The sequence below is a fragment of the Chelon labrosus genome (genome assembly GCF_963514085.1).
Source record: "Chelon labrosus genome assembly, chromosome: 23".
Classification (NCBI taxonomy): Eukaryota; Metazoa; Chordata; class Actinopteri; order Mugiliformes; family Mugilidae; genus Chelon; species Chelon labrosus.
This window is the reverse complement of record NC_140356.1, coordinates 9,783,841-9,808,822: the sequence shown is the minus strand read 5'-3', so window position 1 is coordinate 9,808,822 and position 24,982 is coordinate 9,783,841. Positions and strand designations below refer to the sequence as shown.

The 24,982-nt window shown below is 42.8% G+C and overlaps 1 protein-coding gene across 1 annotated transcript in view; it reads right to left on the bottom strand.

The window, feature by feature from the left end:
* Nucleotides 1–24,982, bottom strand: part of foxp2 (forkhead box P2) — a 97,247-nt gene that overhangs the window by 58,915 nt on the left and 13,350 nt on the right. The gene's annotated exons all lie outside the window — the stretch shown is intronic.

Here is a 24,982-nt window from a genome sequence, read left to right as displayed (position 1 = left end):
TTTTTATATAATGATTATCCTTAGTAACAAATTACTATATACAAATGTAGGAAATCAATGCAAAATAATGCTGCAACAAATCACAAATGAGCATATATCTCCATCAGGACAGCCAGGCACCACAGACAGAGAAACAGAAGCATGGGCACACTTAAAATATTTGCCGTCTTGAAGCTGTCAAGACTTTTTTTTTTATTTTTTTTCCCTGAATCTGAATGAAGTTGCCTAATGACGCAAAGCTAATCATGCAAAATTAAAATTTGGTGGTGGCAGCAGGGAGGAGGTGGAGGCACCAAATCACATGGTGCAAGGCTGGTGATGAACACTATAATGGGTTTGTCATCCTAAATAAAATCTGCCTCGCAGGCTTCCATAGAGAAAGGACGCTCATATGTCATTTATTGGCTTCTTTTTTTACCCCCTCTCTCCTTTAATCAAACCTTATATATTCATTTATTTTGTGACATCTAAAAAAAGATCCGCTCTCAATGAGAAGCAATTAGGCTGTAGTCAAACTTTTTGGCGGCAGGTTTTATAAAACTAAATCTGAACAACTGTAAATAAAATAAGGACAATTAATTCCATCAGTATCTATTAGGAAAATTGTTGAGAGAGAAAAAGGGAGAAAGGGAAGAAATTCTATCAGGAATATCACTAATGATTGTGCTAAAAACAGCATAAATTATGCATATTACCTCCTCTCTTTCCAGTAATAAATGTTTTATCATTATCCCCTGCATTTAATGCTCTGTACCGTCGCCCCACCGACATCACTCGACATTCTCACAATGAATAAAAGACACGAATGGGAAACTGGAAATTCCACAATGGTGGATTCTGTTCTGCGTTTATTTGAATTTGTTTTTAAAAATTTTAAAAATTCAAGACAATTTTTTAGATTATTGCTAATTTATGGAGGATTCACATCTAAAAGATTTTCTAACGTTTTCTACGTGCAAAAGTACACAATCTATTCGACAGCAGAGAGAGAATGATGATTTTGATTGTGTGTGCATTTGCGCACAGAACATGTGGTGTGTATTCTTTGGCCTGTAAATACCATTTTAATAGAAGTGTGTACATGTCCTTCATTGTGTGTGTTTGTGTGTGTGTATGTGTGTGTGTGTTTGACGAGGGGCAGATACAGGACAGGCCTTAAAGGATGTCCACAGCCAGGATAAACAGGATCTAGGCAGGGAGAACAAACAGGGCTGAGCTATTACACAGAGCAGGGCGACAGCTGCCCGGGACACAAGTAAATAGGGAAGAGGCCAGGACAAGGCGTGCTTGTGAACAAACAGGCCCCTGTTTAACACCGCAGCGCTCACTACTGATGGAGAGAGACACAGTGAGAAAAGACAGAGAAAGAGAGGAGCAGAGAGGGTGGGGGATGACGGAGAAAGACGGAGGGAAAGGATATGAGAGTGAAAGAGAGAGAAAGAGTGAGTGGGAGGGAGAAAGTAGGTGGTGGTTTTGTGTGTGTGTGTGTGAGTGTGTATTAAATGAGGGAGGGGAGGACCAGCCACAATGTGACATCCAATCCGGTGATGAATCTCAGCATAAGAAACTCAAGGCTGCAGCCGAGATCAGCCGGCTAATAAGTATTCAAATTAGGCATAAATTTTACATGCCCAATGTTTAAAATATTCAGAGAAAGACTGTCTGATTGCCTTTACTACGATTTTATGAACATTCTAATGGAGCTTGGATCTCTCTTTTTTTTTTTCCCGCTTTCTTTCCCGGACTGGCGATGGAGGTTCAGAAAACTTGAAAATATATGAGACAAGGAAATAAGGATTTTTAATAACCTCTGAATGCAACGCAAACTACTCTGGAAATCGAAGGAAAATTGCCGTTTGATATTATGTTAATGACATGTAAAGAAAAAAGCAAAAAAAAATAATAATAATAATCACAATAGAATAATTTGAGTTTAAAATACAAATAATAAAAGGGTTAATCTCATGTGCTATTATCTCCCCTTCAAAATAAAATCAGTATAGCATGTCTTGCTGCAACATAATGATAATGCAGATATATGCAAAGTATATTCGCAGAGATCAGATGGTGCTTTAACCTTAATGACAGCGGTGAGATAAATTAATTAGCCATCTAAAGGCGCCATTCAAATCTGCCAATTAGAATGTCAATTAGAAACACAGCCAGGCTGCAGTGAGGAGCGGGCTACCAAGCTGTGGATCTGACTGTGGGGGTGATGGAACTGTCACAGATAGAGGGACACACACATCCACACTCACACAATGCTCAAGAGAGACAGATAGTGACAATACTCAGCACCTGAGGGTGTGAGTGTATGAAGCATGTATCTACATTTGTGCCTGTATATGTGCCTACCACAGGTCCTCCATGCCTTCTCCCTGAGGTGGTACCAGTCCTGACCCTGGCTCAGAGTGTCCTCAGCCAACTGGGTTGGAAGGAGTCACCTCCAGCTACAATATCTGCTGAGGTTCTGATCTGTGGCGGTGCAGGCAGCGTTAATGCCGCATGAGTGCGGCTGCCGCCTCGCCCGCACGTGTGTTTGACATCCATAAATTGCCGGTGTCCTGCGTTTGAACACACCCGCTATTTGATGCCATTTCCTCAAGCCATAATCTTCCAATGAGGGAGAACCTAGACCACTTATTATCATGATCGGAAGCAAAGAGGAAGGCTGTTATTACCTGGTAATACGCTGGTAATTCTGTAGATGTATAGCTCTGGGAAGTAAGATGATAGTGATACAAGGTGGTGGGGTGGTGTAAAGATAGTGAGAGAAGGAGATAACTCTGCGCTCTCCAAATTTACTGCCATCAATGATGGCTGATGGCTCCAACATTTCTATTAAGGTGGAGGCTCAGTAGGAAAAAAGACATTTCCTGATGGAGCAAAGAAAGACACTTTATTTGCAAAGCTCCCGACCAACTCCAGCTTTTGTCTCCTTCCTTGTGCGACCGTACAGTCGCTTGCTATTCCTCTTCAGCTTGAGCAAATATTTACTCTTGAACATTGCAAATCTGTCCGTTCCATCAGGTGCGGAATCTGAGAAGGGGTCCTGACGACGCATTTGGCCCAGACATTGGCAGAATTTCTCCTCTTTATTCCGAGAAGTGACACAACAAAAGGTGTAAGGAAAATTGAGCCTTTCATTGCCTCACACACACACACTCTCTAGCAGAGTTTTGCACATACACACTAAACACACGCACACACCTATCATTAAAGGGGAAAGAAGCAGCCCTCCATCTTTGTTTGCGAGCTCTAAAAGCCCTTAATGTAGCCTCATTACCTGGCCTGTCTCCCGCTCTATCATGTGCAGTAAACACACACTATGACACTGGCCATCCATCTAGTGGGAATACACAGCTGTCTCCTGTGCTCCAACACTGTCTGGGGAACACTGAGGAATTTAACACACACACACACACACACACACACAAGATACGCTGTTATGACACAACTGGCCTGACACTGGTTTCGTTCAGAGTCTCTGTGCTCCCAGCGCGAGGATGTTCTCCACTGCGTCTCTATCTAAAACACCGATCCATTTCCTCATTTTATATGCATGAGTTGCAAAAAATATTTTCATTAGGACGACACAAAAGAAGAGGGGGATGAAAAAAAAGTGACCGGCAAAATCTGTGATCCCAGACGTCCGCTCATTATCAGTTCACATTTCAGGTGGCTGGCTGGAATTCTTTTGGGTTTCGAGATTCAAAATAAAAAAAATAATAATAATAGAAATTACATTTCACAGTCTACTGACTCCTCACAGCTCTCTGATCAAGTCGAGATATGGTTACCATTTAAAATAATCACACTTTCTGTGCTTGAGTGAAATTAATTCATCATTGCCATAAGTTACTGTGCATACAAAATAAAGAAGTAACTGGGCAAGGGCAAGAGCTCACATATTCAATACTTCAGATTGCTTAATAAATCAAAATGCCACGTATGTGCCGACTAGAAAAAATGGTGCTTAAGACCACAGCATTTTAAAATGATGAATTTAATCTAAAGACCAAATAATAGAGGGCAAAAAAAGTTTCTGAACTTAATCAGAAGTCTTTCATTTAAGCAAAGCGTGCCATAAATATATGCCTTCAACAAATCTTTGATTAAGATCTTATGTTTGTTTGTACTTGGGTGTGAGCTGTAATTTTTATTTTTTTTCTGAGCTGTCACATTACAGGGACACCACAATTCATAACAGACCTCAGCTTCATACAGTGGAGCTGGAGATGGAAAAACGACCACGTTCGACAAAACCCTGCTCCCCCGGATTAAGCGAGCCAGGCTGCCGTGCCTTAGAATTAAAAGCTTCCTTTTTGGCACTAAAGGGCCACCATAAAGGAGCATTAATGAGTACTTCTTATAAACCTGTGTGTATGGTAATGGTTTCTGCTCTCAGATAGAGGAATTTCAAAAGTGCTTCACCGGTGAATAAAGATTGCTTTGAGAAAAAAAAAAAAAAAAAAGAAAAGAGAGAGGCTGAAGAAATCATATTTACAAAATCAGGAGAGGGGCCAAATGAAAAGAGATGAATATGAATAATGGACTTTGCTTTTTTCGGGATTAACATTATTCAAAGCAACAGAATCAAATGTGGTTATCTCCTGTCCAATGAGCCCTACATTGAGAAAACCCCTCAGTCATATTTCAATTCTTCATTTGAGCCGACAATAAATTGTAGTTCTGTGATAGGAGACATTCAGTCGAGAATGTTCAGAACTTAATTCTCTTCTATTTACAATAAGGAGATGAGACAGAATAAGATAAAAGACAGACTATTTGCCACAGTGTGCAAGTGTCCCTGAATGGATGTGTGAGTGTGTGTCAGAGTCAGAGAAGAGAAAGGGGGGAAAAATGACAAAGAAAACCAGAGCAAAGAGTGTAAAGTGCATGTACAATTGTATAGTCTGCACAATGTCTCCTTAGAACCAAATGCAAGAGGCACCCGTGAATAGTGAGCATGATATGATGTTAATACAAATTAATGTTATATGCTTTGAAATATGACAAAACATTGACTCTACACAGGCCAGACGGTACTTTTGATAGGGTGCATAAAAGGCAAGCATCAAAATATTAAATTAAAATCCAAGATTGTAAAGGAAATTGAATAAAAAAAAGAAACATCTGGTGCTGTAATAAATGAACACTTAAGTATATAACCGCAGAGCAGCGGACCCCCTCACAGAAAGAGGAAAAAGAGGAGGAGAGAAACTAGTTTTCTCCTGCATTTAGGCTCGTCCCATATCATTTACATGTTACCCATCAGACAGTGCTCAAGCAGGAGACAGCCCCGCCGCTGTGGCTGAGCGAGACAGTGACGAAAGCTGATCAGTCGGCTCTCATTTGCATATTTGCCAATTCCATTAATTAACTCAGCCCACCTAATCAGGGCTAATTGACCTATAAAGAGGGGAGGCCTCATTGTCTCGTCCAATCATCTTTATCAAGAGCAGAGGAGGTGCGCGCTGAAAGCAGGGCACTTCCGACCTAACTGTATTTATAGAGCGTGGAAGTGTTCCACTCAGGAAAGATGTTTTATTCTGTAAGCGATCGGGACTGAGCCGCTTTGACGTGGAGGAAGAGTCGGATAACTTAAAAGAGCGGACGAATTCTTTACATCGCTCTGGTGTTCTTGTTGAAGGGAGGAGAGAACAAAAAAAAATCAGAGGAGCTAATGACAGTTGGATGGTGTGACTCTCCGGGTCCTCTCCGCAAGCGTGGCAGATCCAGCGGACAGGCGCAGGGAGCCAGCCGCGGCCGGCGCAGCTACAGAGACATAGCTCATTGTGACGTTTCCAGTTATTTCTGCTTGATTAGGGCCATTATGTCTCAAGCTCTGATTTATGTTGTCATTCCCTCTCAGCAGTCCTGCATCGATAGATCTTAATGAATTGGTAAATAAGGGTGAAGATTGCAGTTGACAACACCGCAACATTCCTCATTCATACCAGACAAGATTTATGTAACCAATTAGAAGCATAAAAAGAGAAAGGGGAGGGGGGGTTTGGTCAGGAGAAAAAAAAAAAAAAATCATTCCTCAGGAAAAAAGTCTAGCTCACGACAAAATAGATAATGAGCAATCTTTAACTTTGTCTCAGTTTTTTCATACAAGGTGGGAGACTTTAAAAACGCTCGGAGGGAAGAATCACTTGAAAAAGATTTTAGAAAAATATGCAGTGGAGAGTGTGTCACAGTTTGACTGCACCTCTCCGTTTTAAAAACACACCCGAGTATCCGCATTTGAATAATGTCCAGAGATAATGATGGAATCAACAGATTAAAAATTAAGCCAGAGCACCAACAAAGCACCACTTTGATATGGAAATGTTAAATTCAAGAAGCAAGCCCTCACACACCTCCCAACAGCCAAAACAGAGCCAGAGAAAATGAAGTGTAAGAGGTTTGCATCGGAGTTCAGAGAGGGCGCACGAATCAATCGTTCGCTTAACGTTCGATATATCGACAAAGGATTGAGCATTTTTTTTAATCACATTTCCATTATTTAATATCCCTAGATTGTAATTCTAGGAATCCGCAAGGAGGCAAATGAAGGAAAAACAATTCAGATAAAAGTGCTGATCATCAATAGCCAGCGACAGGCCAGGCAGACCCATAGGGCAGGAGTGAACAGAGGTGGAAAATTAAAGCAGAGTGATACGGGGGAGCCGACTCCTTTCAGCCTCTCTCCCTTCAAGCACATGCAAATGAGGCCGCGCTGCTTAACTGCATCATTTATGTGGATAATAGCGGCATCATCATTACGGGAACTCAAATTAAATTACATCACAATTAGCATAACAAAGTGATTGGTTAAACTTTCAAAACAAATAACGCCAGCTCTGCTAATGAACGGTGTTAATTGGCCAGTGTGCATTCTAAATAAAACATGGAGGTAAACATGTGTTTTAGTTAAACAATTTTAAAATTCATTCGCCCCCTCCGCTTTTTTTTTTTTTCTTTCTTTCCTTTTCCCCTTTAAACAAAACGAGACAGACGTGGAAAATAGAAAAAAGAAGAAACTGCCAGGGGGATTTGTAAGCTGAAATATAAAATGTGTAGCATTTAATTTTATTGCGCTAAAGAACCTATTATATGCCAGACTCTAGAGAACAATGTAAATTATCTGCCTTCAAAATGGAGTTTGGCCAATTCTCCATGTGAACTAATCACATAGCTCATTATGCATTAGGGTATTAAATTATGAAGAGGAGTCCCTTTCGCATTCCTGCACAAAGCCCCATGAAATGTTAATAATATGCCCACAATAGCCCAATACCATGCCTTGCTCATCCTCATCAATATTTAAGTAAACAAATGATCCCACTCGCCTTTGATAAAGATAATTAGTGCTTCACCAATTATCAGTCTCGTGACCTCTCTCCTCTTTAAACTAAACATCTGCTCCAAAGTGGGATTTTTTTTTTTTCCACACCAAGAGATGGGAGAAAAACAAATAAGTCAAACTTCAAGTAAAAGCTCTTAAAACACGGATCTGCAGCTGATCAATATTTGATTATCAGCTTGTGAAAGGTTATACAGTGGCCGTGCCCTTTAATCATCTTTAATCATCTCTTGATTTTAATGATCAATGATTAGCTTAGCAAGCAAGTAGCAGTGTCTGAAAAATAATACGAGAGCAGAAAATACCACAGTGAGTTCACATGCACGGGCTCGCACAGGGCAACACAAAGTCACGTCGGTGCACACACTCGCTCGTACGCATGCACACACACACACGCACGCACTCTCTCTCTCTCACACACACACACACTCTCTGAGCCATTCATCAGCACTAATTAAGCAGCAGATTAACAGAGCCTGCAGACCAAGGCTGAACGGTTACACAGTGGGACGACCAACGGGGAAGGCGGCAGACACAGCCCGGCAATAAAACACAACCATTAAACACAGCCAAGAGCCTGGAGTCGACTATGGATGACAGAGGATTGATGGATGGATGATGGATGGATGGATGACAGAGTCTGCCTGACTTTTTTTTTTTTTTTTTTTTTTTTACCTGAAGGTGAGGAGTGCCAGAGAGCTTGACCAGAGAACAGAGTGCTCGCCTCTGCCACCGCCGAGGGTGTCTAGCAGCGACGGCCGCAAGTCGACTGGTGTCACCGTGTGAAGAGGCAACACTATCTGTGTCATCACTTCATCCGTGTTTATGGGGGATGGCATCATAAACAAGCCAACCCCCCCCCCCCCTTGCCAACCCGCCACCCAGCCCCCGCCCCAGTTCCCCCTGCTCCCTCTCTCTCTCTCTCCTCTCCCTCTCTCGCCACCTCACCACCACTGTGCCATTCATGCATACTTAAATCACCCTTGCCCCATTAAAAAAAAAAAAAAAAAAAAAGAAAAAAAAGAAAGCCCAGACGCCTCTCCTGACAATTATTCTATCATTTCCAGTTGTCACCGGGGCAATTACCGACCGGGGGCCCCCTGTGCAGGTCGGACATGTAGGCCCGAAAGAGGAGGCTTGAGTTGGGGGTGAGAAGGAAGAGAATGGGAGAGGGACAGCGGAAGGGAGTGTGCGTGAGTGCACGTGTGTGTGGAAAGGAGGGGTGGGGGGTGGGGGGGGGGGGGGGGGGGGGGGGTAGTGTACAAAATGGAAATTTATGACAGAGACACGGCGGCTTCTTTCTCTCTCCACACTGGATATAATTAGACCATCATTTCTAAAGCCTGCCGCTGATGAAATTTCAAAATGACTGGGAAACATTACTTATCATTTCATTCCCTGTTTTACTGGAAATAAAAGATGCACCGATTATTAGTCACATCTTTATTTTGCTGTCTCTTAATTTACTAAATATCCTCCAAATCTGTTTCTGTTAATTTACTTTTTAGAAGTAAAGAAACATTTGTTTATCTGTGCGTTTGGGTGCAAATGTGTGAGAGTGTGTGTGTGCAGGTAGCCTCTGCGTGTGGGTGGGTCCTGCGTGCGAGTGTGTGTGTGTATGTGAGGGTGTGTGAGAGGATCCTCACACGGGGACTGCTGTGACTCGTCGCAGGATGCTCGCCGGCTCTCCCCTTGCACCTCGCCTGCGTGCTTACCAGGGAGCTCGCGCTGCTCTCGCTGCTCTCGCTCTAATCACACATCTGCTTCTCTGAACGCTCTCTCGCCGTTCCCCTCTCTCTCTCTTTTGTGCACACACACACACACTCGCACACAACCTGCCGGACTGGTACTTTGCTCTATGTAGTCGCTGAGACGAGAGGGAGACGCGGGGCTAAAGGACGCTGCTAAGAGAGGTGCATTCGCCGCAAAGGTATGTGTGTCCGGCTTTATACTAGTGCTTTTCTTTTCAGCTCTGATTGTGTGCATGTCAAAGTGTGTGTGTGTGCAGATGTAAAGAGTCTGAATGGGATTAGTGAAGGGCTGAGCGGCAGTCGGTAGCCTCCCGTGCTCTGCTAGAGAGTGCGTAGGGCACTTAAAAACAATTAGCCACATCACGTCCGTGCATTTCCAAGTTACACGCCGTCACAAAGCACCGCTACGCTACCACAAGTGTATCTAAACAAAAGTCAAAAGAGAAAATGACCTACCTTTTAAACAATGAGTGAGAAATCCACTCTTCCCAGTAAGAAGCATTTGAAGAAGTATTCTCAGAAACCTGAAAGCATTACTGTGTACGAAAAACGACGAGGGAAAATGCCGCTGGTAGAAAACAGAGGATGAAAAGTGGGGAAAAAAAGGGGAAAAGTAGAGAGAAACTAGCTGACGCTTACTGTCAAAGACATCACCAGAGAAGTATTTACAGCGGTATTTACAGTAGTGCGAGGGGAGAGCACCTCTGCCTGGTCACGTCTGAGAGACAGTTGCCGTTTCAGTGCTGCCTAATTAAAACAAGTCAGGCAGCCCCGCTGGATTGTTTTGACGCCTGAGGACCAATAGTACACAAAAACCAGTGGCTTGATCGGCGGGGTAGGGGGGCTGGTCGTGGGGAGCGGAGAGGAGGGGGCGGGGGGTGGCGAGAGTTGGCAAAGAAATAGGGAGGGGGGAGAGAGGTTCTGGAGGAATCTGAGAGGGGAGGGAGACCACAAAGGTTCAAAACTAGGGAGACCACCACATGCCGAATGCTCGCTCACTTTTTCTTAAAGAGGATGCTTTTCTTTTGCCATCTCTTTAAATGTATTTATAAGCACAGAAAAAAAATATATCTGCCCAAAATAAAAACACAGTCATGGGAGGTCTACGTTAAATACAAAACATATATAATAATAATACATATTAAAACAAGCTGACAAACATTTCACAGCTTTTCAGCTCAACCACAGCTTTTAAGACTTGGTTTACCGCTTGATAAAAAGCAAATGTGTTTCTAGATATGTGAAGTCTCTCCTAATGAATTAGGTCAGTATCTCTAGCTGCGAAAAACTACTGTACATATCCCTACTGTGTGCTAAAGAAGCTGAATTATCTTGGCCGGGCACAGATGTGCTGCACGTGATGTATCGACATGTTTCCCCTATTGTAAACAATGCACAACAGGCAATGAGATGGAACATTTAGGGCTAATGGTGTTTGCCAATCCTTTTGTCAATTTTTTTTTTATTCCCTCCTCTCTCCCTTTCTCTCCCTCTCTCTCTCTTTCCCTCTCTCTCTCTCTCTCTCTCGCATGCCACAGATGTTTTTCTTAGTCGCTCCAACAGACAGGAATCTACTGGCAAGAAGAAAGGCTCGGTCTTCCCCAGGAGAGAGGAGTACAAAGCCCCCAGTCTGCACACAGCAGATGCAGAAAGCTAGTCCATCTGCCACCAGCTTGCTGTGCCACATGGGCCTGAGAGGTTTAACACAAGAGGGTGCATTTATTTATGGATTTATTTATTTGCCTTTGTAGCATTTTCATAAAACAAATTCTACACATGTAATATGAGCAAAGACGCAACTCCAAAATTAAATATATGCTACTAATAGACGTACACACACGTGCAAAGATACAAGCAGCCACAGCATGAGGTTGTAGAGAGTGCAAGAACTTCTATGTGTTAAGGAGAGGCACCCAGGGCAACTATGACAGATTTATTTAGGAAAAGATGCAGCCCCTAACGTGGGGTAAAGACCACTTGAACTCACCAGCACTGAGCAGCGCGCTGGTATGATTTAACAGGCTCTGAATGGCGCATTATCTCCCTGGCTCCGCTGGAGCATATTTCAGCCGTATGATATCATTATTAAGAGACCAACACAGACCAAAAGATGTAGCATTTTCATTAGTGTCAACTGTCTGAGCTCCGAGGCGGGCAGAGTAAACACTAAACAATCGTGGCAGAGTGGGAGAGAGACGGCAGGAGCGAGAGAGAGGGAGGGAGATGACAAGAGTGCAAAAGCAAGCATGGGAGGAAAAAAAAGACAGCGACAGAGAGAGTCAAAAGGGGGCTAACATTAAACAACTGCTGTTAATTGCTCTAAGCATCCACATTATGCCAGTAATTTCTCCCCATTTCTCTTTCAGCGCTAAAGGCTTCAGGCTAGAAAGCTCCTTCAACCCCTTTAATAAACTACCCCGAGTGCCTCACTGGAAAAGACAAACAAGAGGCCCCTGGACTTGGAAACATTTGCTTCACGACGGGAAATGCTATGCCTGCTCCTACACTTCTGTGACTATTGTGTGCCTTCTCCCTTCAGGTATTTATTCCCGATGTCTCTTCTTCCAGAGCTTTCTGCTGCCAAGGTCAACGGAGACAAACAGGCCCACCAGCGTCTTGATGTGGTGGCAGCGGTACAGTGGGAGGAGAATGAGAGGGAGAAAATGGGGGAGAGAGATAGACATGTGTAGCGGGTACAGAGGGGAGGGGTGACGGTGGCAGCAGCTGGTTACCAACCTTGGCAAGAGCAGCAGCAGCACCAGCAGCGGCGGCGGCGGCGGCAGCAGTGGGGGAGCAGTGGATGCGAGAGGCGGTGCAGCGCCGTGACAACGTTAGCAGCGCATGTTTCTTCCCATCTCCCAGCCCTGCCATAATTTCCACAGTTTACACACACGCTACTACGAACTATTCATCTTCAATTAAAGCCACCGTGAAGTGCACTGCCTCTAGGGAATTAGACAAAGTCAAGCGCCTCGGTTTTCCTCATTTCTGCCACAGTCACTTCAGCTTTACCACGCTACCACACCAAGTACATGCATAAGGTTTATCAGTCAGCGACAACCAAGGACTCAGCCATGTGGCACACTGTTTCTTAAGACTTTGATGAGCATTTGTCTTAATGGAAAAACAATTAAGAAATACATTTTGTATGTTTACAAAATAAATAAATAAAATCCTGCATGATCTTTTAAATATTCACAAGGGAAATTAGCACAAAAGCCCAAGAGAGCAAAACACCACCAATGACAGCGAGGATTATATATTTATTGAAGTGCCATAGTGCATCAGTGGTGTTCACTTTTCAATGGGAGGTTATCCGTTTGTCTTCCCTCCTCTATTCCCACATTCAACATCCAGTCAGACAAAATAAAGTGATGTCACCACCGGCCCACAAAATAATTTCCAAAGAGCAAAGCGCCACGCGTGAAACTGCACACATACATCTGCACCGTTCATTAGCTGTCACACAAATGTTCCACAAGCACAAATCATGATCCACAAAGTCCTGTCTACAAAAAAAATGAAATGAAATAAAATAAGCCAAATAAGGCATAACGAGGGGGAAGGGCTCTTTTTGGTCCTGGCCAATGCTGATCACACGATACGTTGCTTATGGCCACAGAGCAGAGACCATTACGGACCGGTGATTATATAAGTGGTTGGAAGGCAGCACCATTTTAATATACTGTACTTAAGCACTGGGGGTATCCATGGCAACTTGCCTTGCACCGTGCATTCAGAAAACCCCTAATGAAATGCCTATTAAGTGGATGATAATGACAGTGTCCAAATATATTTGCATATGTGTTTCACTGCTCAAAAAAATAAGAGCAGGCGGTGAAGGTGGACGAGTGCCTGATTACTGCAATCGCAATAATAAATATGTTGATTTTGTTTTGTTTGAACATTTTTAGGACATTTTTAGATAAGTGAGTAATGGAAGGCTTGGTCATCCGGACTAGAAAATCAAGTATTAAAGTATTGCTTTTAATAAAACTCTATTATTATTGGTGAGGGGTGTGAATTGAGGCCTCATTGCCTTCCTCTGGGAGTCTCCACATGTGACTTCCATTTGCGACTTTGGCAGAGAGCCCAACAGGACATCCCTGAGAGAGTGTTTGCTTGACTCAATATCAACAGCCCGGGTAAGCAGCTGGGGGGGGTGCTCCGGCCAAGCCCGGCCTCGGGTTCCTATTGAAAATAAACTAGGCTGTACATTCACTGGGCCCAGAAATATCAACACGCGCTGCGAGGAGCCACGTATAGCACTCAGCAGCGTTCCGCTGGTGCCTCTCCAAGGCTTAATGATACCTGCACCTCCCCTCCAGCTGCTTCTGCCGACGCCGCTGCTACACACAGACGGCAGGCGGGCGGGAATTAAAGTATACATTACAGCAGAAAAATAAAAAGAGATCGAAATGACAGAAGTCAGACAGTTCAAGCTGACCGGGCCTCTTGAAGCGAAGGAGCTGGTAGACTAGCGACAGACACTCCAGGTTAAATTGGCCCTCCTGCGCCTCCTCTTATTTTCCCCATCACCACCACAGCTGCCTCCAATGCCCCCCCCCCACCTCCCTTGCTCAAAAAAAATATCTTTTCTTCAAAAGCGTATTTGAATTAAACGAGTTGCTGAAATCAAAGCCTCGGCTCAGATGGATAAATTTAAACAAGCAAGTGCAGCTCACAGCAGTTTACCTGTTATGCGGCAGATTGGAATTAGATGAAAGAGCGGAGCATGGTAGACAACTTCCCTTTTTTCACAGTAGTAGATATTATCATATAGTAAAGGCAGCAGCGGTTTAATTAGATTCCCACTTAGAGAAAAGTACATGCCACTGAGTTGTTGTGTTTCTTAACGTTCCTGGCCGCTGAGATGTCATCAAGATGAAGGAGCGGCTACAATATAGGAGATTCAATATTCATTTCATGCATTCAGATTTCCTGTTAGGGATGAATCTGAAACCCATTTATGACAGTGATCTGTAGTGTCTGAGGATCCCACAGCTCAGGCTCTGCCAAAGAGATTATCATTCCCAGAACCACGGCTGCACAGTTGAATGGCAGCGAGACAAGCTCCACTGGCAGTCAAAAGAGCACAACACCTGTATATGCTATGCAACAACCTCTATCTAACATCCAAGGAATCCTGTCAATGCATTTACAAGTAGCAAGGTGGATGAAAAAAAATATAACACTGACCGGGAATTAGATAATAGGGAAAGTTTGGGGATAATCTCCAGAAGCTATCGAGACGTGGAGCTTACGGTTTTCAGAGTCCTCGGATTATCTTTCCGACTTATTGGCTATCCATTCATGACTAAAACACCATTCAACAAGATACCAATTACACCTAAAAAAAAAAAAGGCCCCCCATCAAATTAATTTAGGAAAATGGCATTCTAGCAGAGAACAATAAACTCATTATATGGAAAATTCGAAGTCTCATATTCTCCACACCGCGGCTAATTCAAACCTAATTTTTACTAGCCACTAATTTGAGGGTGAAGGGTGGGGGACAGGAATTACATCTGGAGGCAATTCAATGTGTGGAACTGAGCCCAGTGGAGGTTGTGATCCCCCCCCCAACAAAAAAAAGTCCCTGCAAAAAAAAAAACAAAAAAAAAAAACAGACAAGACATAGAGAAGGAACTATTTAGGTGAGTGGGACTTCCGGAGCAGTGAAATGACACTCTTCACAAAAATGTTTTCATTGCCCTGTCACCAGACGCAAGCTGGAGAGGATATAGGTGCTGCAGGCACAGGCAGAGAGACAGGCAGAAACACTGATAAATGAGCGAGAGGGAGAGAGAGAGAGAGAGAGAGGGAGAAGGAGAGAGAATTTTTTCGGAAATGTGGGACTTTGTGTAAGGCTTCTCCAGACAGCTGCACTGGTTCAGGATTTAGTAAATAGCCATGTGGAGCTGAAGGAAGGGTTGCGGGTTAATTTTGACTCCACAGTTGGGTGTTGTGCCCGCTGTAAAGGCTCAAGAGTTTATGAGGAAGTCTCCCTCTCAAGTGACCAGCTACATCTGGGCTGCCTAAGTGGGCTGCCTAATAAATGGCACACTTTTTTTTTTGTGATCTGCAGTTTCAAAGCACTGAGTAAAGGGTATCCAGCTGTATCAATTTCACTGTATGGATGCAAACTTTATTTGCAAGGAAGTTTGCGCGAGGAGGACTAAAGGAGGTTTTTCTTGATTATGCTGAAAGAAGTCACGCCGATCAAATTGAGAGAACAAAATGTAAAGTTTGGCTCCCAACAATCCCCGCGGGAGGACATTTACATGTGATAGAAAAACTTGCCTTGGTTCCTTCCACACCAGAACCCCCTGCTCTTCACTTAAACCCTTTGCCATCCCTTCAACACTAAATGTGTTTTCCAAATGAAAATAAACGGAGTCCGACTGGTTTGAGGCAGTCCTACTCTGGAATATGAGATCAAATAAAGGCTTCTGTGGAGGCTGAAAGGAGAAATGAAATGGCTTCTGAGGGGAGATGTACCGAGTAATAAAATTACTCCTTTATATCCTCCTAAACAGCACATGTTCCCCCTGGAGAGGGTGAGGGCTTCACTTTGGTCAAAGACAAGTATGCAAGTGGCAATTTTTCCTTCAGGGAAGATTCCCTGATACACTTCTTGGGACTTGGCGCACAGCAATTTTCTTGAAAACGAGAAACTATTTCAGCAACAAGTTAAGCGGAACTTTGGAAGTTTCACTTTGATGATGTGCTGGTACACGCTGTCATTGAAAGGTATGTTCCATTAAATTGGAACAGCGCGATGATTCATAAGCCTATTGCTTTTCATTGAGTTTAAACTCGGCTGAAACATTCGACTGAACAGTTGTATTTTATACTAACACATACAGTTGACTCAGAACTGACCATAATGTACCACAAACACAGTAAATCATCTTTGGGATGGAAAATGTCGCTACTTTGAAATTGGTTAGCTATTTCAGTTATACAAGCACCTTTCCATTTGGCATTGGGGGAAATTTACAACAAAAGTATGAGTCTAACTACTTAAAATCATGCAATTGATTTGTATTCTTAAAAAGCAGTTCACAATAACATTCAGATGGACTTTTTCACTACGGCAGAAGAGCTATATTAGAGGAAATTTGCAATTGGAGAGAATACATTATAATTCATTATACAGTAGCTATTAAACCTTCAGTAAAAATGCTTTAGTACAAGGATTGAGCCACTTATCAGACCTACTCACTACCTTTAAAAGCTGTCCATGTTCAGTGCTCTGAGTGGCAAAAAAGCAATCGCTGATGACTTTGAAAATAGGACTAGATGTACAATTTATCAAAACAGAAACGGCTGGCAGGGATTTCAAAGAATCAAAGGCTGTAACTGTTTGTTCAGAAATCAGAGGAAAACTGAAGACTGCAATTTGCAGAATTAAAAAAATGGAAACCATTTTTATAAGTTTTTATAATCAATAGAGAGGTTTGGTTGTACTTCCTAAAAAAATTTAATAAGAGAAGTGTATTGTTGAAAATTGATTGTAAGATATTTACTTGTGCATTTATCTAGAAATTTGTGCAGGCTTCCAAAAATTGTTCCTCTAATGAGGTTAATCTGAAAAACAATATACAACAAATTAAATAAATCACTTCCAGATGCACACATGTATCGGTGTTCCAGCTTGTTTGATGCAATCTTGGCATGTAATTAAGCGGTTTACACCAGCCTGATGATGTTTGTGCTGCGACTGCGAATTAATTTCTGGAACGAGCACAGTATAGAACTTTATTTCCAATGACAACCTGCAAGACTATTGTTTACCAACATACAAGCAGAGATCAGACTCATTAGAGATCTTGTGAGACTAGGCCCCGAAAATAGTAAGCGGAGCGTGCATCATCGGCTTGTCGAGGTAACATCGCGGGTGACTCTTAATTTAAACAAAGGCACCCAATTATACTTGGAGGAAACACTTTCAACACTTTGCAAACTTTGGTAAACTTTCTCTCCGTCTTTTGCCCCCGTCGTAGTTTGCCGCCATTTACTCGAGAAGACAAATGGCAAAGGGGAGGATTCTGACAGCTTAAAAGTACCCATCAGCTGCCTGCGAGACATCTCCCCGCACATCCATCCCCGAACCTCCCCAAACAAACAGCAGGCTCCACTTCAAATACATAGCAGGACTATTAGGTAATCGCCTTTGTTCACTCTCCCTGAGCCTCAGTGACTAACCTCGATCTCTCCCTCGTCTACTTCCTGCCTCCGAGCCGACAGAAGTATAGGAGTGCTCCAGAATGAGCGGCTATCTGGAAATGCTATTTAATGCATTCAAAGAAAGTTGTTGTTACGATGACAGTACCAGTTTTTAAAGTGAAAGAAAGAAAAGCGGAGGGCGGCAGCACAAGGGCTCTTTGTTTTGGGACAGGACAAATCTGAGGTTTCCTTTTGGATATTCAATATCCTGCAAGGTACCAAACAGAGTTACAGTAGTCTAGTGTCTACGTTTTTTTTTTTTCTTTGGTGGGGAGTCTTGCTACGTGTGTCTGTGAATTGTTGCATGCTCCTTAGTCAATTGCTGTGTGGCTTGCACGAGTCCCTTCCAACAAAGTCTGGGAAATCAATCAATCTGCAAAGAAATACCTCTTATGCCAGATGTGGCACTTAAAAAAAAAAAAGACTAGCTTGTATTAGATGGGTCCAAACAGTACGAAGCCATGTTGAAATGAAATATTTATTACAGATGAATCAAGCTGTCAAAATGCTACCTACTCTGCTTTGAATTTCTGCTTGTTATTTTAGGTGGCTTCTCGAAGGCGTAGCATGTCAAATCTTTAAGTGTGTAAACGTCTCGCTCTGAAATATATCTCCACTATTTACTTTACAAGTTGCCAAGGAGAATGAAAGACAAATGTTTCATTAGCAGGTGACTTTTTTTTTTTTTTGTTTCTTTTACAAGTCTTCAGTAGTTCCGTTCCTTGACACATATACACTCGTGCATAGACTGAGTGTAATTATAAATGCAAGGCTTGCTATAGGGAGCTGAACTCTTCACACCTTTCAAAGCCACAAAATTGGATGGTTTTGTGGTTGTGCAGCTGCCGCTCCACGCTAATGCAAGGCGGTGTCATATGAAAAATATTCCTCTCCCCAAACCACAGGGCTGGTCATTAATGAAACGCAGGCCGCGCAGTGAGGTCATGCAGAGTCTAGATTTCAGCAGCCACACTTAAAAACCGCTCAGAGAGAATAGAGAAACATGAACACAAATCAGATCCCAGCTCCAAGGACGGGGAAAATAAATAAATAGAGAAAGGCACTGGCCCCTCTCACATTTTCCCCCAGCGCTCTGCAAACAACCGTCAACTGCAGCTCAGAAACAGCTCACAATGAGAGCAGACTAAACAATCTGGTCCCGGCCAAGGAAAATGCTAAGCAACTCTGCACACAGGATGTCTCACCCTAATTGCCAACTATCAAATCTCACAATGGAATCTATCCATTTGGCAAAATCTTCACAGCAAACTTGGCAATATACCTTTGCTTTTAAAAGTGTCAACTTTTGTGATGAGAAAGAAGGATGAATAAAGATGGGGAAATACAGTTTCATTTCTATCTTGGATTTGCTGGGGTTTGCTGAGCTTACAGGAAAACTAGTAATAATGTGTGCTGAAAGGGGGAAAAAAAACTTTTATTAGATGAAGGTGCTAGGGGTCTTGTAAACGAGTGATTAAAATCCTCAGCATTAAGATAAACAGACTAAATAGGTCCCCAAAGACGTGAGCGCTCAGGAAGGAGCGAGCACGAGGGCAAGCCCAAGTCAGCAAGGGAGACTGACAGGCTGTGTACCGGAGGTGGGCATGGGAGCGTAACTGGAACCTTGGGACTGGTATAAGAAACAGGGTTACCAGCAGGGACAGGGCTCTAAACAGGAAACTAATGGGACAGTCTCCACCATCCACCATGTGGCATTGTATTTTCCAGCCAGTCAAAGCCGCGCTCGCAGAGACCCCATGACTTCAAACGGCCAAAATAGCAGCACATTCATGAAACAGAACAGAACTACTGGGAATTAAAGAAGGCAGGGAAAAAAGAAAACACACACACACACACACACACACACACACAAAAAGGTAGCAGGCCTCGACAGCAGATGGTAAAATTAACATTTCAACAGTTCCTTCCTTTCATGTAGGTCTCGGCAGAACTTTTTCTTTTCTGAAAAAAAAAAAAGAAAGAGGGGCTTGGGTTTTTGGTAAGATATAGCGGTGTAGAAGGCATCTGGAAAAGGGGAAGAGGAATATTGGCTTATTGCTCCTGATGGTCCACCTCTATGAAAAATTAAATAGGTCTGTTTTGCAGGTTTCCCCTCTCTGGAGTGCCCTAAGCTGTGTTATGGAAACATCATCTTGGTAATTTATACGCCAAAGAACACCTGGTGATGAAAGAAAATAAACTATTCCTCCCTTTCTTTCCCCATTTTAAACCCAACACTTTGACTTTGTGCTCTCGTCCTTTGATGTTCCCTTTTCCACCTTTTTAATGTCCATCCATTTGGCTAATTCCACAAGAAGTTGGCATCCATTGTAGAGTTAAGTCGTTCACAAAATGCTTGTCAGATTTCATTTTTGAAGTCTTGATAGACACTTCAAAAGGTGCTGTAGAGATGTTATCATGGAGAGACGGGAAGACTGAGGCATCTCTAATAAAGACCCAAACAATGGACAGCCTCTCTCATTTCCAACCCTGTCCAATGGAGCGTCTCAGTAGTACCCATTAATTTGGACACAGTTCTGGCTAAATTACATGTGTTCCACCTCTGTGACATTTTAAATGCAATTAAAAGCTGGTTATGGAAGTGTGCACGGACTTCCCTGTGATGAAGGGAAATCACTGACGTGATTAACATGCAAACGAGCTCATGCTGGCAGACTAGATTGGGGTTTGAAAACCTCAATTACTTTTGTGTGATTATCTATTTACCAGTACACAGATTTTCATTTCTCATCTCCTGCCGGGTTCCCAATGCACGCGCCTCAATTACACACAGCACACCTTTATTTATGATGCGCACAATGCTGAAATACAAGCCAGTCTAGTTATTTTTTCACTGTGATATATTGCTTCTTTACAGGCTGCTCATGAGGCACGACCACCGGACCAACGCTTCCTAATGCTGAACCATTTGCTTTGTGAGCACTTAATATGATCTTGACCCCCACCGCCCTACACACCCCCAATCCATCCATCCAACCCCTATTTAAACTCGGTTTAACCCCCCTCCCTGTTAGACAACAGCAAGACTAATGGACACACTGAGGCCATTTGTCCCTTTCACATAAATTCTATGCTTTAATACATTACTTCAGCTCAAAAATATTACGAAAGCCCTTTAAAAAGTCTGTCTATTAGTTAATGTGTGTTTAATATCTAGAGACTAATTGCAGGTGAAGCTCCAAGTATATCAAGAGCCAGTTAAGACGAATGTGTGGATTGAAATAAGAAACAATAATTTCAGCAATGATTAATTTAAACAGCTGAAGAGTGACATCCATTCCATTTAAGATATTTTTATAAAAAACTTTTTTTTTTTAAAAGAAAAGAAGCCTTGAGCATCAAACAAAAATACTCCAAAACGCACAAAAGTTAATGAACTACTATGCAGTAACTGTGCCACTGTGTATTTGCATTTCAACTACTTTATTTGAGGGAGGATATTATAAAAAAAAAATAAAAAATCTAAAAGCATAGTGCCAGATTTTTATTGTTTGTCAGTGTCTCTTGCCTCTTGGTGCCCAGGGACAGGAAGAGAAAGGAAAGACGCGCGTATCTGTGGCACAGCCAGGCTTTTCACATTGTGCCAAGCATACATAAAACATGCCCTGTTGCTTCAGCTGGAGCAAAAAGGAAAACAGTGCCATCAAGTGAAATTTCTGAGGATTCCTCAAACACCTTAGCAGACAGATCTATCACGTCATCACACTGAAGGCAGTAGAAGAAGCTGGTCTCTTCTGGCATACTTGAATTAATGGGATTTTATTTATCCATAATAAGGGACATTTTAAAAAGAATGTCACTGTTAAACAACTAAAAATACTTTGACATTTTATCTGTGAATACATAAAAATAAAATGTTAAATCTATATTCTGGATGGAAACATTAGGTGCTCGCTCTAGTAGCGATATAACACAAGGAATAAACATGGTGCTTTGTGGGCTTCATGTCTAGAATCCTGTTTGAGGTACCTCAGGAACAAAGGGAATCATTATTACTATTTGAGCTCCAGGACGTGGCTACAGTGATGGTATAAGGTTGCTAGAGCAGGTTGAAAAAAAAGAAGAAGCTGTGGATACAGCATATTGAGCAAGTGAAACTGGTGGTGACGGCTAGAATCATGAGTGAGAGAGAATAAAAGAGAAAGAGAGAGGGAGAGCTTAGATAATAGTAGATAATGGACAATTAACTCAGGCTAGTAGTGCCTGCTGCAGTGAATAGCAGCTTCTGGTGCAGCAAGTCCCCGATCACCACTCAGCCATATTCACATTGGGAATACAGGCGATATCAAGCTCTAGGCTACTGGGCCTCAGAGGTGTACACGCCGCATTAGCAATCTCTACAATGCCTTCAAACAATGCTTGATACCAACAAAGTGTCCCAAAGTGCAAACGCAAGCACTCTGCTGATGGGAAGTGTGTGGTGCCATAACCTTGTCCATTGTTTCACGTCCTTTCACCATCAAAATAAACCCGGGAGCTGTAAATCCATTTTTAAAAAAGTGACATACTGCCAATCCTGTGTGCCCACATAGAAATTAGCATAATTAAACCTATATAAAAGCTAATTGCATATATAAATGAGTGAATGTCACCACTGTGCATCACAGAAACAATGCATGTGTTCATATCAGGGGCCTCAGAAATGTTTTAACTGCCCACCCAGCTCCCCCACTACCACCACCCCCTTCAAGCTCCATCTAAATCTATTGATCTGTGAAACACAGGGACCCAGGGGAGGCAATTCACTTAATATCATACATCTAATGATGAGATGAATAACGATTATACCATTTGGTAATTAAACGTCTTACAAACCATTTAACTGACTGCGCGTCAGGAGGGGTTGCTGGAGGTCGTAACGATTGTTTTTCATTTGCTCGTCGCGTAAGCAGGAGACACACGCAGGAGGTATGACTGGGGGTTGGTGGTGACGGTAGAAAACAGTGCATAACACAATGGTGAAAACACACTAATGATTGTTAGCAGCTCTGGCACTAATCTCTAATGCTGTCAAGTCTCTGAAAGGAAAACAGAATGGCGGGGGCAAAGGAAATGGATGATATTTTTAAAAGATCTTCCCGGTATTAGGACTTTTTTTTATATTTAGAAATCTCATTAGCATGCTTATGTGGCAACAAAACATATTTACTGGTGAACTGTAAATATATAAAGGCAGGTTTTATGTACAGACACCTTGCCTGTTTGAGTCTGATCCACACAAAGGTGTGTTAAACACATGCTCTGAGAGCCAATTTACTGTCAACATCCACAACCCTAATCCCTACTTACAGCCAATAATTACCCAACGCTGCCATGTCAGTGTGTTGTTGTATGGGTAGGCAGGTCTTTTTTCTTCTTTTTTTAAATGTAATGTATACAGTAAATACAGGCACGAAGAGAGAGTCAAGTAAAGAACTAAAATGTTTCAGAGGTTACAAAACATACATAAAAAGGTCCAATCATCTTTGTCGAACTAGCCTTTATTCTCACAGGGCTAACAATCCCTGTTGGCGCTGGCACATTCACATAGCATTTACTGACAGGGAGATGTGTGTCGTGCTCCTGGCTCTTTATTGAATGATAGCTAGTAAACACTGTCATTCCAAAGAGAGACAGGATTAAAGCCTGCTTTGCCCATTGAGGGGAACAGTACGCGAAAAGAGAACGGGAACAATAGCCAAATGGAGGACGGTATCACAAGGGTCCAATGTCTGCTGTGATGAATATGCGGGAGATTATAACCCATTCCATCATTTCCATAATGTAAAAACTCTTTTTCTTCTTTCCCCCGCCGACTATTCACTAAATAAATGAGAAAACTATCACCCGCGCAGAAATATTTGACAAAAGGCAGAAGGGAGGGAGTTTTGAATGACCCCCGTGCCTTTGACAATGCAGCCGCTGTCCGGACACATTCGGAAGCAGTGGAGTGAGTAAGACCTGGTAGAGTATTTATCATTGGGCACAATGCAAATGTATTACCATGTCACCTATACCACTTTGCGGCACAGAATGGAACTACAGTGAATACAAGAGAGTTTTATATAATACCAGGTGGAAATATGAATGCGGGGTTCTTTTGATGTGTGGCTTTACTGCCTCGCTGGCACTCTAAACTGAAGGATCATTCAGTGGACACTGGTTTAAAACCCCACAGCCACAAAGAGTCAGGCCTCGAATTTAACCAGTATGCTAACTAGCCTAGCTAATCAGTTCTTTTCAGCAAAAATAAGTTCTAAAAAGAAAAGAAGAATCGCAAAGTTTAGTATAAAGAGAATAAAAGGATCTGAAGATTGCTTTTTGGTTGAGTGTAAGATACGTTCTTTGCGTTATACACTATATACTCGCATTGAACTACGTGCCGGCCATATAAGCGACCACTTGGCTCGAGATCCTTGAGTCCGACTGTTACTTTTCTAGAGAGCTCCTCAAAAAACATTAAACTTGTGAAATTCCTGAGCCATAGAAAATATCTGCTCACACCTCAACATCACTGACATCTTTTCAGCCATTCGCTCGGTGTATGTGTGTCACTTTGTGTGTGTGTGTGTGTGTGTAAGTGAGGGAGAGAATGCTTCTGAGAGGCTACATGCATGGGTGTGTGTGCTAGATCACCGCAGCCTATTCCAGAGATTTCTCCCCATGGTAACCTAGTTTATTTACTTTATCTACAATATAATGCTTCAGTGAGCATTAGCAACTTTGAGACACAAGTTTCAATCAGCCATCTCGCGGCGGTGCGTGCGAGCTCGTGCGTGTGCTCAGCCAGGTGCAGAGAAAAGATGAACACCACCAGCACAGGAGACAGCGTGGCTTTAAACCGAAAGACTGACAAAGAGGTCCCAAAATAAAACAAAATAAAAGCGGACAGCGGGAAAGGAGGGAGAGGGGAAACAAAAGAACGACAGAAAAAGAGAAGCACGGAAGAAAGCCAGAAATAATAAACCGTTCAGGACAGCGGGAGGAAAGACTGAGGGGTAAAGGTGGAGGTGGATTAAAAAAAAAATAAAAGGGAGAAGCTAAATAAAAAGTGATATTGTGATGAAAGACAGAGAGAAAGAGCGAGACAGACAGACAAAGGGAATGATGGAAAGAGTGAAAGAATGGGTGAGAGGAAGAGAAAAGGAAAGGGAAGGGAGTCAAGATGTTCTCCCTGGGTAGAGTCGAGCAGGTCTTGTCCAATAAACACAGGTGAGCAGCTCGACAGGCCAGGACCACCAAGCTGACTGACAGCTGAGAGCTCTCACTGACCGCCAGCTTTATGTTACATGACACGAGGAGTGCAACTCAACTGACAAAGAGACTGCACCTCTCAGAGTGTTGGCGGGAGAGGGTGAAAAGCACCCGTACGTGCTGTTTAAAACAGCATCCACGCACCGTGGCCACAAACTTGCAAAAATATCCACTCTCTTGCACGCCCAGACAGGAGGAAAGCCATGCCATTTTCCTTCACAGGTGAGCAGAAGAAGGAAACACCCTGGCGCTTCAGTTACTTAGCGGGAGAAAGTGAGGAGTCGCAGGGTGAGGGGGGGTGGGATGTGTGCTGTGTGCCGACTGAATCTTTTCCACATGACGGGCCTCGGGCTGTTTTTGTCAACTGCACTCTTGAGCAGCAAGGAGTCAG